Genomic DNA, 12222 nt, shown 5'->3' on the forward strand with positions numbered 1-12222 from the left:
TCCAATAAAGGAAAACCCTGCATATTTTTATTTCTAACAAGACTGACACAGTTAATCTTGTCCCCATTCCTATTTGCCCTCTTAAAAGTAAAAGAATGTAAAAAATGTATTAATTTGGTTTTCTCTTAGCTTTTTCCCTTCTGACTTTACTCTCATATAGTCTCTTTGTATCTGATGAAATGTTTAAAAATGAGAAAAATATTCTCATTTTTTAAAAGAAAAGTAATTTAATATTTTTTCCATCTGCCTAACATCTGCCCCTAGCAAATTCAAAGTGCAAACATTGATAACATAAGGATGCTAATTTAGAACCTATTTCATTGCTGTTAAAAGCTAATGATCCTATCAAAAAATAGTGGGTGATATTTAATTTAATATGATAATCATGACTGAAAACTTGAAAGATTTTTATCCAGATTTTCAATATCTAAATGAGAATTAGACATTCTAATGACAGGTAATGCTTGTCATTCCCCAAATAAAACAATTTAAAATCTCATGCAATTTAATGCATACATCTAATTGAAATGTCTTGATATTTTGTTTATATTTTTGTATCTTTTACAATATTTCAAAGATTTGGTGGGACGATCATGGATCACATATGCAATAAAGCACATGATAATTAACTAGAACAAATCTGACTAAATACTTTGAATGTTTTTGTAAATGTATTTATTTCTTTATCTGAATTTCTTTATCTGCATTTCTTAATGTATTTTTCTTCTGTCTTTATGACAAAGTTGCAAACCTTATTAACAAAACATTGTTACTCAGTCTTACTAATGAACCAGTGATAGCAAGTAAAATGCTCCTGCATTTTAAAATAATTTCTCATTAAATTACAGGAAAGAAAATATGTTGTGGAAATTGCTAGAGAAGTTCTTATTTTTCTGTAAAAAACCTGCAAAAATAATCTTCCTTTCTTTTCTTTTTTTTGACCCCAAACTCAATGGAGAATGTTGAAATATAATTTTTGCTTAGGTCTAGAAATAAATCAACCACACCCATTCTTACTTATAACTTAGCAGCTTGCTTAGAACTGCTTGTTATTTGGTATATAGGTTGTAGAGAGTATGGTGGCATATCAGTTTCCCTTGCACCTGGATGAAGCTGTCTATCTAGACCCGTTCCAGTCCGGTTTCCGGCCCGGTTACAGCACGGAGACGGCTTTGGTCGCATTGGTGGATGATCTCTGGAGGGCCAGGGATAGGGGTTGCTCCTCTGCCCTGGTCCTATTAGACCTCTCAGCGGCTTTCGATACCATCGACCATGGTATCCTGCTGCGCCGGTTGGAGGGATTGGGAGTGGGAGGCACCGTTTATCGGTGGTTCTCCTCCTATCTCTCCGACCGGTCGCAGTCTGTGTTGACAGGGGGGCAGAAGTCGGCTCCGAGGCGCCTCACTTGTGGGGTGCCGCAGGGGTCGATCCTCTCGCCCCTTCTGTTTAACATCTACATGAAGCCGCTGGGTGAGATCATCAGTGGTTTCGGTGTGAAGTACCAGCTGTATGCGGATGACACCCAGCTGTACTTTTCTACACCGGACCACCCCAACGAAGCTATCGAAGTACTGTCCCGGTGTCTGGAGGCCGTACGGGTCTGGATGGGGAGAAACAGGCTCAAGCTCAATCCCGCCAAGACAGAGTGGCTGTGGATGCCGGCATCCCGGTACAGTCAGCTTAATCCGCGGCTGACCATCGGTGGCGAGTCATTGGCCCCGATGGAGAGGGTCCGCAACTTAGGCGCCCTCCTGGACGAACGGCTGTCTCTAGAAGACCATTTGACGGCCGTCTCCAGGAGAGCGTTCTACCAGGTTCGCCTGGTACGCCAGTTGCGCCCCTTTCTGGACCGGGATGCCCTATGCACGGTCACTCACGCACTCGTGACGTCTCGCCTGGATTACTGCAATGCTCTCTACATGGGGCTCCCCTTGAAGGGCATCCGGAGGCTGCAGTTAGTCCAGAATGCAGCTGCGCGGGTGATAGATGGAGCCCCTTGTGGCTCCCGTATAACACCCATCCTGCGCAGACTGCACTGGCTACCTGTGGCCTTCCGGGTGCGCTTCAAGGTCTTGGTGACCACCTTTAAAGCGCTCCATGGCATTGGGCCGGGTTATTTACGGGACCGCCTACTGCTACCGAATACCTCTCACCGACCCGTGCGCTCTCACAGAGAGGGTCTCCTCAGGGTGCCGTCAGCGAGGCAATGTCGTCTGGCGACGCCCAGGGGAAGGGCCTTCTCTGTGGGGGCTCCCACCCTTTGGAACGAACTACTTCGTCAGCTTCCGGACCTTCGGACCTTCCGCCGCGGGCTTAAAACATACTTATTTAATTGTTCAGGACTGAGCTAGATTTTAAATTTTTGGGTTTTAATTGGGTTTTATTTGTATATTTTAATTAACGGGCTTTAAAATAAGTTTTTTAATTGTTTTTATTCTGTATTTATATGTTTTTAAGCGCCTGTGAACCGCCCTGAGTCCTTCGGGAGATAAGGCGGTATATAAATATGATTAAATAATAATAATAATAATAATATATTTCTGCAAAATAACTCTCATAGCAAAATATTTAGGCAAGGTTCTATATTGTCTAACTAGAAAAAGGACTAAATGCACAAATAGCCAATTTCTTTAGATTGCTTCTATGTTGCTATGGAATTTTCTAGCCTGTGTGGCCTTTTCTTATGTAAAGGCTTCCATTTGGCAATTCAAATATATATATATATATATATTTCCTGCTGTGAAAGGGGTCTTAGGTGAAAGAGAGAAATCCTTTTCCTGTACTCCTCCTCCTTTTCAATCAAAAACTCAAATGGTTTTGCTTTGTATAACACATTGTATCCTCTGAAATAATAGATTTCTTATAAAAAAATAAACTGGGAGTCAACCTTGACAATGAAGCAGAAAAGAGGGAGGGAGGGAAAAAAGTAAAAGAAAAAATGTAGATCACATAATGGTGTTTTGAACTACAATTTACAGTGAAAATAGTGAAATAGAATATAATTATGTCCTGCTAAAAGTGAAATGAGATCGATCATAATCCTTTAGAAAGTACATTTAAATCCATTTGTAACATTTTAAATGTTGTGGTCAATATGTACCAGGACACTATAATAGAAAATAACTTAAATATTTCATTTAAAAAAAACCTAATATAAAACCAATTAAGACAAAGATTGCAACAGATAAAAGAAATGGTTTTTCCAGCAGTAATATATGCCAGTGAAAGCTGTTCCCTGAGAAAAAAAAATGAGGCAGAGAAGAAATTTCTTTGAATTATAGTTTTGCCAACAGTTACATTATGGAATTCAAACCCTATCAAGCAATTGGTACTGGAAAAAATAAAGATTGACTGTTCCTTTGAGGTGATCATTAGTTAGCAGAATTCACATAATTCAGGCAAGTGATGCAAACTAAAAGAGAAAAATTCTTGGCAAGGTTGAAGGAAAGTCAATTGATCAGGGGTGGATGGAACTATCAATTCCTGACAGAAGAGATCAGGTATGTCTCTAGAACAGTGGCAAATTATTAGTGAGGACAGTTCAGGATGGACAATATTTTTCTGTATGGTCAGTGTCATATCTGATTCAGATATGACTTAACTAACCTTCATAATATCAGGTTAGCAAAGTCATAAATCCTGTGCAAAGTTTTCTGCAGTGGGGTTCTTTGCATTAAAGACATTTGTAAAGATATAACATTGATCCCCAATAGTCAGGGACAGCTAAATTTGGTCTAATTTGAAACATATTTAAATGATGCCTATTATATGATTTCTATTATCTACCTATATTTAAGTAATTTTTCTTCCATCAAGTTAAACTACAGTTTGGACATAGTTTCTACTTCCAAGGCCTGATACAATTCTAGAGACTTATGTTATAGATTACTGCTGCAATTTTGAATTCATGTCCTCTGGCCATATTGGAAATTATGGAATCCTGAGTATTGATTTTTTTTAAAAATTATGATGAAAGTTGTTTCTTTTGTTTCTGTGAAGTGTTTGTCTAATACAAAGCATTTGACAAAATACTACATCATGAAGGCACTTCAGTATGTTTTAGTGTATTAAAGAATAACAGAATATCAGAGTTGGAAGGGACATTGCAGGACTTATATAGACCAACCCCTTGGTCAAGCAGAAGACTCTAACAACTCTGGACAATGGCTGTCTAATCTCTTCTTAAAAACCTCCACTGATGGAGCACTCACAACTTCTGAAAGCAAACATTTATCATGACAGCAAAGTTTTCATGAATCAGCTACATAGAATTTCCGGAAGTATTCATTTTACTTAGTACAAAAAGAGGGATAAAGAAATGATAAATGGTATGAAGAAATGGCAATGAAATGTTTAAAAAAATGCAGAAAATGTGTAGCATTGTTAAGCAGGTGTGTGGCCTGAGGAGATCCAAGATCTGTCAAGTCCAACAGAAGAAATTATTCATAATTGAAGTACTGTAATAAATTCTGCCAGTTCATACCATAATTCCCAGATAGGTTCTACATATATAAAAGACCAGTAGGGATTTTCAGTCTTATAAGGAATCCCAAAATGTTTAGCATATTTAGTTCAGTGGTTTTTTTTAAGGAACATTTATCACGAGAACTGTATGTATGGTATATATTCTTACCATTGTAAATATTTTAGTCCCTCGAGGTCACTTGTGCCACTTGTCCTTCCTTTGTATTTAAAACCATGGTGAGAAAATGCCAGAAATCTAGTTATTTGCTGAAATTGCTTTCACAATGACTTGTGAAACGTGACCTGATTATAGAAATTGTTCTGTTTTGGAAACAACACAGGAAAACATCAAAAATGCAAAGATAGTAGGAAGTAAAAACAGGAGAAAGAAACATTAGCTACACAGTCTTGTGTTCCTGTACTATATATATATATATATCTAATAAATAAATTTCATCTTTCTGGTACCTTTCATTTCTTTTGGACTACATACCCAGCAGAATTGACTGTGAATAATGAGAATTGATAAATTCCAAAGATTGATAAAAACCAACATATATAAGAGCACCAGTTGGGAAAGCTGAATTAATTAATTGGTCAATATGCTGAGTGGCTACTAGCATGCAATACTTAATCTATTACCAGGTAAAGTTTCAGAAGCTAGAAATCATCATGAGGAGTGACTAAAAAATCATTTTTTTTTCTTTTTGCATAGACTTGGAATAGTAGATTAGTAACTCACAGGAATGATGTTTTTCAAAGACTGGAGGGATAGGGTGAGGTTTGATTCCCCTCTCCCATTTCATGAAACAGTGTCATAGGGTCAAATTTTAGTAGGATATTTCCCATCTAAAAATAGTCAAAAACTGTGCCATTGATTTTTGCCTGTAAAATATTCGATTTCAGTATGTGGTATAAGGGAGCTCCAGGGAATGCAAAAAACAAAAACAAAAAACAATAAAAGCTTATAATGCTTTTTGTATTTCTTGTCTTCTTCTCTGCTAGATCATTGTATTCCACAAGGGGGGGAGGGGAGCTCTTTACTGCTTTATATTCATTAAATCCATTCTGAACTAGCAATAATACTTTGACTATTACTATGGAACATTGGTTCCAGTGTTGGAACAGTTCCCTATTACCTTCCTCCCACGCTGAAAATAGGTACTTTATTTCTCCTCTTTGTCCTTTATCTCCTTGCTAGTTTTAAATTAATGATTTATTGTAATCCAAGTTGTAATGTTTCTTCTACCTACTTCTATCTGTCTACATATAGCCTCTCAAAACCTTAACCAAATTCTCCTGATTAATTTTGCTTTGCTTCCTGTTCTATCTCTGTTATTTCTTTGTTGGCTAAAATCTCCCAATTATAACTGGGTTATGATTGTTTTAGTCTGGAGTAAGAAGAAAAATTTGTTAAGAAATAATCATGCAGCAGAAAAAAAATATCTTTTCAAGGAATTGTGTTTATTTATTTTAACAGCTAGATCACCCTGATGTTGTATATGCAGTTTTGATTAATTACAATTCCAATTTTTTTTCTAAGCAGCCAGTATTTCTTGTGCATAAGTGACTTCTTCTTTCCAGCTACTGCATTATTGCTCTGTTATGTCGTTTTCTTGACAGGGGGAAAAAGGAAGAAAGGAAGTAGATAAAGAAGCTGCCTTCATTCTTGGCAATAAGTAGCATCATAATTAACAGGACAGGCTGTTCTGTGAATTTCATTTGCAGGTAAAGCATGTGCTCAAATATGAGATTTTCTCGAGATATTATCCAATAACGTCTTTCAGTGAGACATCAAGAGAGGGTTGATAATGCTGCCAGAAGTACAGATTCAGCTCTTCTGTTCTGGTTAGTGGACAGCCTAATCCTTTGTTAATAAGTGTTATTTGAAGAGGAATAGCTTTCACTGTGGATTAGCTTTCACTCTCTCTTAGCTTCTTTGTTTTCCTCCCCACATACTGTGTTAGTGGCAGAAATGAGTTGGAAGGTCCCTCTGCCCTCTTGTTAAGAATATCAAATTGAATCTCTTAGATTCTGGCACAAATCACTTACAATCTTATTCCTAAAGGCATATACAGATGGAGATGCCACAGAGAAGACGTATCTGCTTCTGTTTTTCTGACTATAGGTGAATATTTCTGAAAAGGAAATAAAGAATTTTATGTAAGACCAGGTATAGGTCTAGTTTCAAGTTACGTTGTTGATGTTTTAGTTTTTGTAACTTGCAGTGTAACATTACAGTGTAAGATATACTTGGTAAACATGCCAACAAAAGTTTCAAATACTTGCACACATAACTGTAAATATTAATTGTACATTTCAAAGTATTGTAGTAATTTAATCTTCCTAAGAAGCTCTCCCATCCTAATTTTAGTACTCCACTACTGCAACAATGAAAGGAGTTGAGAGAAATCTTCTATCCATTTGGAACCATCAATATGCTGGTCGTATTTAACTGTATATCTCATTCCTGACTGCAAAGGTGAAAATGTCTGTCCCAGTGTCTGCAAACTGTTTAGGTCTGGATAGGAAGGAACAGTCTCAGGCTTAATTCCGACTACACTGAGCGGACCTGGGACTGTTTCGGATCTCTAGATTTGGGATGGTTTTAACTTGTAGACCTGGAAGAGATTGCACTTCCCCATTCAAGGGGATCCTCCTAGATTTTCAGATACTGCTGGTGTGACAGAAAGCTGTAGGCAGGACTTTTGCCCACAGTTCTTCTAATTCACTAATTCCGTCATTTAACTGACCAACAAAGAGACCTATTTAGATGGTCATTCATGCACTGATAAGGCACTCTACATGGGCTGTCATTAAAAACCAAATGGAAGCTACAATCATTCCAAATGCATCAGTGCAAGCTGTAGTGCCCATCATGTAACCTCTGCTTGACGAGCTGCACTATTACCAGTTGGCTTTCAATTGCAATTTAGGTTGTTGGTTGTCATCTATAAAGCCCTTCATGGCACAGGGCATGGTTATTTGAAGGAGTCCTTGTCTCTAATAATTTCTGCCTTTCAGGTATGATCAAACAGAGGAGGTTGTACACCCAGAGTGTCGTCAGTTAAAGATTGTCATTTATCAGAACCAAGGAAGTATACCTTCTCTGTCATAGTGTCATGCTCTGCAATATTATCTCCCCAAGGTACATAGGGTTTTCACCCTTCAAATGTTCTTTATATCTCTGAAGATCTGATTGCATTCCCAGGCCTGGCTGTCCATGGAGCCCTGGTAATTCTTGTCTGGCTGACTTGTGAAATTTACACAGTAAACTATAGTCATTAAAATATCTAAATTGAGCCCCAGAATTCATGCAAAGTGTGTAAAACCAGACTATTTCTTCATCTAGTTGGGCATTGTCTATTGCCACTTGGTTTTCTGGAAAGGTGTGCACCTATGTTCCTCCACAGTGTATGCAAACTAAAGAATTTTCTTCAGCACCCCTAAGGATTAGAAGAGGGTGGTATTTTTTCAGTCTATTTTTAGTTCCCCCCCCCCCCTTAACAACATATCAAATCTATTTTGAATCTCTTTCTTATAGTGTTACCATTTCTATAACAACTAAACCTGGTTGGTAAAATTTCACCATTTAAATGATCATTTTTCAGAAAGAAAGAAAGAAAGAAAGAAAGAAAGAAAGAAAGAAAGAAAGAAAGAAAGAAAGAAAGAAAGAAAGAAAGAAAGAAAACCTCAAACAAAACAACCCGTACAAAACCAAAATCAAAATGGTCAGAAGCAGAAGAGCTAAGCAACTCTTCTATCACTATATTTCTCCAAATCTTCCAGTCTTCCTTTTTCTCATAAAAAGGAGCCACTTGAAATTGGTTATAGACTTTGCAGTCTACTGTCAATTTTATTTATATCAGTATACTACAACTGCCTTCATTTTGTGAAGATCACCCATCTGGATTTCCTAACAACCTCCTATTGATATACTTATACATGGTACCATAGGAGACGACCTTTTATTGGGTGAGTTTCCAGGCCCGATTAAAAAACCTGGTGATGATCTGTTAAATTCTATATAGCTTAATATCAGATCACATCAGGCATCATTTGCCCAGCTGGTGAGAACATCTTGAGAGCCCTATTAAGAATGTTCCCTTTGTTTGAAGTGAGGGAGATACTGATTAGGTGGCAAGCATAGACTTCTTGCAATAACCCCATACTCTCCCACAAGAGTCTATGGTCCAGTTTGACAATGCTGAAAAATAACCCAAAATCTGATTCTCCTGAGTTTGGAGCAGAATATCTATTTCTATTTTGATTAAACTCTGTATTGAAGCTTAATTAATTTGTATTGCTAGTTGAACATTTTTAGTTCTGCATGATTAAAAATGATGTACTTTATTTACTTAAACAAATTTATATATCCACCCAACTCACACATAGGTGACTAAATAAACTGCTCTTATTTAAGAAGGGTTTTTGGTTTTTTAGCTTTTGTTTTATGGCTTAGGTCAGAATCCATTTGATGCAGTAAAATTCCATCTCCCCAAGCGGGGCTATAAAAAGACACTGTGAAAATGCCGTGAAATTAGCAATAATTAAGCCAGCCCACTTGATTGTTCTTGTGTCCTGTTGTTCATCAACCATCCCACTCATCTTCAGCACTTTGGAGTAAAAACTATACTTAGGTTTGCACCCAACTCATGTTCTGAACAGTATTTTTTTCAGGAAATATGTTTTCCACATATATTTTTCCATCCGATTCTTTACAACTATATCCTAAAAATACTGCATGTTAACAGATATTATTGAAAACCACTTCCAAAAATATACTTTAAACTGCTAGATGAAACAGTTTGGTTTGAATATCAAATATTCTATTTATAACTTATAATTATTAATTTATAGTTTGAAATAGAGAGGAACAAAAAAGGAGATGGAGACTAAACAAGACAGAAATAATTTTATTTATAAAATTATAAAGTAATTTATTATAATTAAAGTGTACATGTTAAGGTTAGAAATTGGAAGATTAGGACTGTATATATTTAATTGTACTATTACTGTTAGCATTGTGTAAAATGTATGCACTGTCCACAGATACACTATTCACAAAATATGTATGGCTGTTAAAGGAAAACTACAAATAAAACATATATTTTTTTAAAAAGAAATAATTTTATGTCCATTTATTGCATAGCATGAAGTCTAAGGGGTGTCAAAGACATTTTTTTATATAAAAGATACAGGCCTCTTTACATACCTTATAAAACATAAGCATATGCTGTAATATAAAAATAATTAGTAAAAAAGATACCATATTTTTCGGAGTATAAGATGCTCCAGACTATAAGAGGCATCTACCTTTTTGATGAGGAAAATAAGTAAAAGAAATCTGCCTCTGCCTCCCATCAATTTTGCCTCCTTGCAGCAAACAGCAAACAGCCTGCTTTACTTTCATGTTCGTTTTCAGCATAGCTTGTTTAGCACAAGAAAAAAAAAATTGCTCCCAGCAATTTACCTCCTTGCAGTAAGCAGCAGAGGCCCACGCAGCAATAGGCCATGGCACTCCCTGGACCCTGAAACAGCTGAGAGTCGGGAGGCAGATCCAACCAACAATCAACTTGTGCTAATTAGGCTGTGCTGTAGCTGAAATGGGCTGTTTCTTTTTGCTACTTGGCTGGAGGCAAAGGCCAAGAGTGGGGCCAGTGGGTGGGCATTACATACATTATATACATTCGGTATATAAGACACACCCAAATTTTCAACCCCCTTTTAGGGGGAAAAAAGGTGTGTCTTATACTCTGAAAAATACGCTATTTCATAAAAAGTCACAAGGAGAATGGCATTATTATTTTTCAGAAATCTAGGAAATTTTCTCTAATGGATCAACATAAAAAAAATTTCAAAAGAGAATTTCAGATGAAAAGTACTAACTGTTCATCCTGTTTCATCAAAGAAATCTGAATCACAGACTCTGATGTGCACTAGAATGTTAGAAAGGAATATATGAGGAAGGAGGCATTAATATAACCTAAACCAAATAATTACGAGTTGAAAAAGTTGAAAAAGAATGTAGAATTGGATTTTTTAAGTTGCTGCATAATCATAGAGCTTATGTTAAGGGGGTTATTTAGATCAAGCCCAGCCATTACTTAAGGCTGAAATTCAGGGGTAACCCGTTTCATATTAATTTTATTAAATTTTACAAAATGTACACTTAAAATAACATAAACTCACACTCAGAAGGAAAGATGAAGAAGAAGAAAAAAGATAAAAATAGAGGTACAGAAACATATATATTAAAAAAAAAAGGAAAATGAAAATATATGCGAAGAATGACTTCTGACTTCTTGCAAGGATAAAAGAAACATGTGCAATTCTTAGATTAACACTATAATAAACTGTACATTTCCCCCCGCCCAAAAAGAAAAAAACTCTTTTTAAAATTTTGACAATCATCTAATCCACGTGACATATTTCAGTTCTTTATATTTTATATTATATTGGTATAAGGTAAAGGTAAAGGTTCCACTTGCACATATGTGCTAGTCATTCCTGACTCTAGAGGGTGGTGCTCATCTATTTCAAAGCCGAAGAGCCAGCGCTGTCTGAAGACATCTCAGTGGTCATGTGGCCGGCATGACTAAACACCAAAGGCACACGAAATGCTGTTACCTTCCCACCAAAGGTGGTCCCTATTTTTCTACTTGCATTTTTAGCATTATATTGGTATAATATAACATAAAGTATATATTTTATATCATATTGGTATAAAAATACCAATTGTAGATAAATTTCTTCAGTGACTTTTCTGTCACAAGAGTCTTGAATTTAATCACTGTTGGGGAATATCGGAAAAATGTTGTTAAAAAAGTTACCAGGATGGTATTATCAAAATTCCACTCATTTTATCATGTATATTGTGTCTGCAACACACATAACAACAGGCTAAGCTTTGATTGCATTGTCCCATCCATCCACCATCCTGATTTTTGTACCATGCCCTGTAGACACCCCCATCCTCTTCTATCTCTCCTTGATTATATTTAGTCTCTCTCTCTCTCTGGAAAATCATTTTCATTGTCAATCTGTTCTTTCTGTTAGGAAAAGTTTAATAAAGTTCAATCAGAAGTTTGTTTATTTATTTCAATTTCAACTTCATTATTTTTATAAGTAACTCATATCCTCCCAGTTCCTATTTTTCTCATAATAATTGTGTGTGGTGGGTGGCTGAGAGAAAGACTGACTATAATCCAAGGTCACCCTTTCAACTTTCATGCCTAAAGCAGGGCTATAATTCTGAGTTTCATGTTTAATTCATTATTTCATGACTTTCTCTCTGGTACAGAACATTATTTTAGATGTTTTGCTCATGTTTTTCAATTCTTGCTTCCTATTGGTTGCTTCTTAGGGCTGAAAGTGTTTGGCTTTGTGCCTAAGGTGGTATCCCAGTTTCTAGCCTGATGCCTTAACCTTTACATATCCACCCAATTTTGAGTCAACTGTGAATGACCATTTGATAATGCAAATTTGAAAGGCATTTCTTCTATTTTTTTTATCCAACTCTAAAGATGTGGAACAGCACAAGGCCTAGAATTAAATCCTGTGACACCATCAAATTGATGAAAAGCCCTCTTTGAATTTGATTTTTGAACCCGCTATGTATTATTTGTTATGCCATCAAATCCATGTTTAACAGCTTGATGGGAGATATCTACTAAGAACTCCCCTGAATAAATATGCATTCTTGATATACTACAAGACTGCAACCCATCGTAACAGAATAACCGACTTGGAAAGAAC

General features: G+C 36.3%; 1 long non-coding RNA gene across 1 annotated transcript; it reads left to right on the top strand.

The window, feature by feature from the left end:
- Window positions 1-1760: 1760 nt before the first annotated feature.
- On the top strand, window positions 1761-7612 carry LOC131197717 (uncharacterized). Its single transcript, XR_009155016.1, has 2 exons — window positions 1761-5625; window positions 6088-7612. It is a non-coding gene; the product is annotated as an uncharacterized LOC131197717 (long non-coding RNA).
- The last annotated feature ends 4610 nt before the right edge of the window (window positions 7613-12222 follow it).

The sequence above is a fragment of the Ahaetulla prasina genome, chromosome 4 (genome assembly GCF_028640845.1).
Source record: "Ahaetulla prasina isolate Xishuangbanna chromosome 4, ASM2864084v1, whole genome shotgun sequence".
Taxonomy (NCBI): Eukaryota; Metazoa; Chordata; class Lepidosauria; order Squamata; family Colubridae; genus Ahaetulla; species Ahaetulla prasina.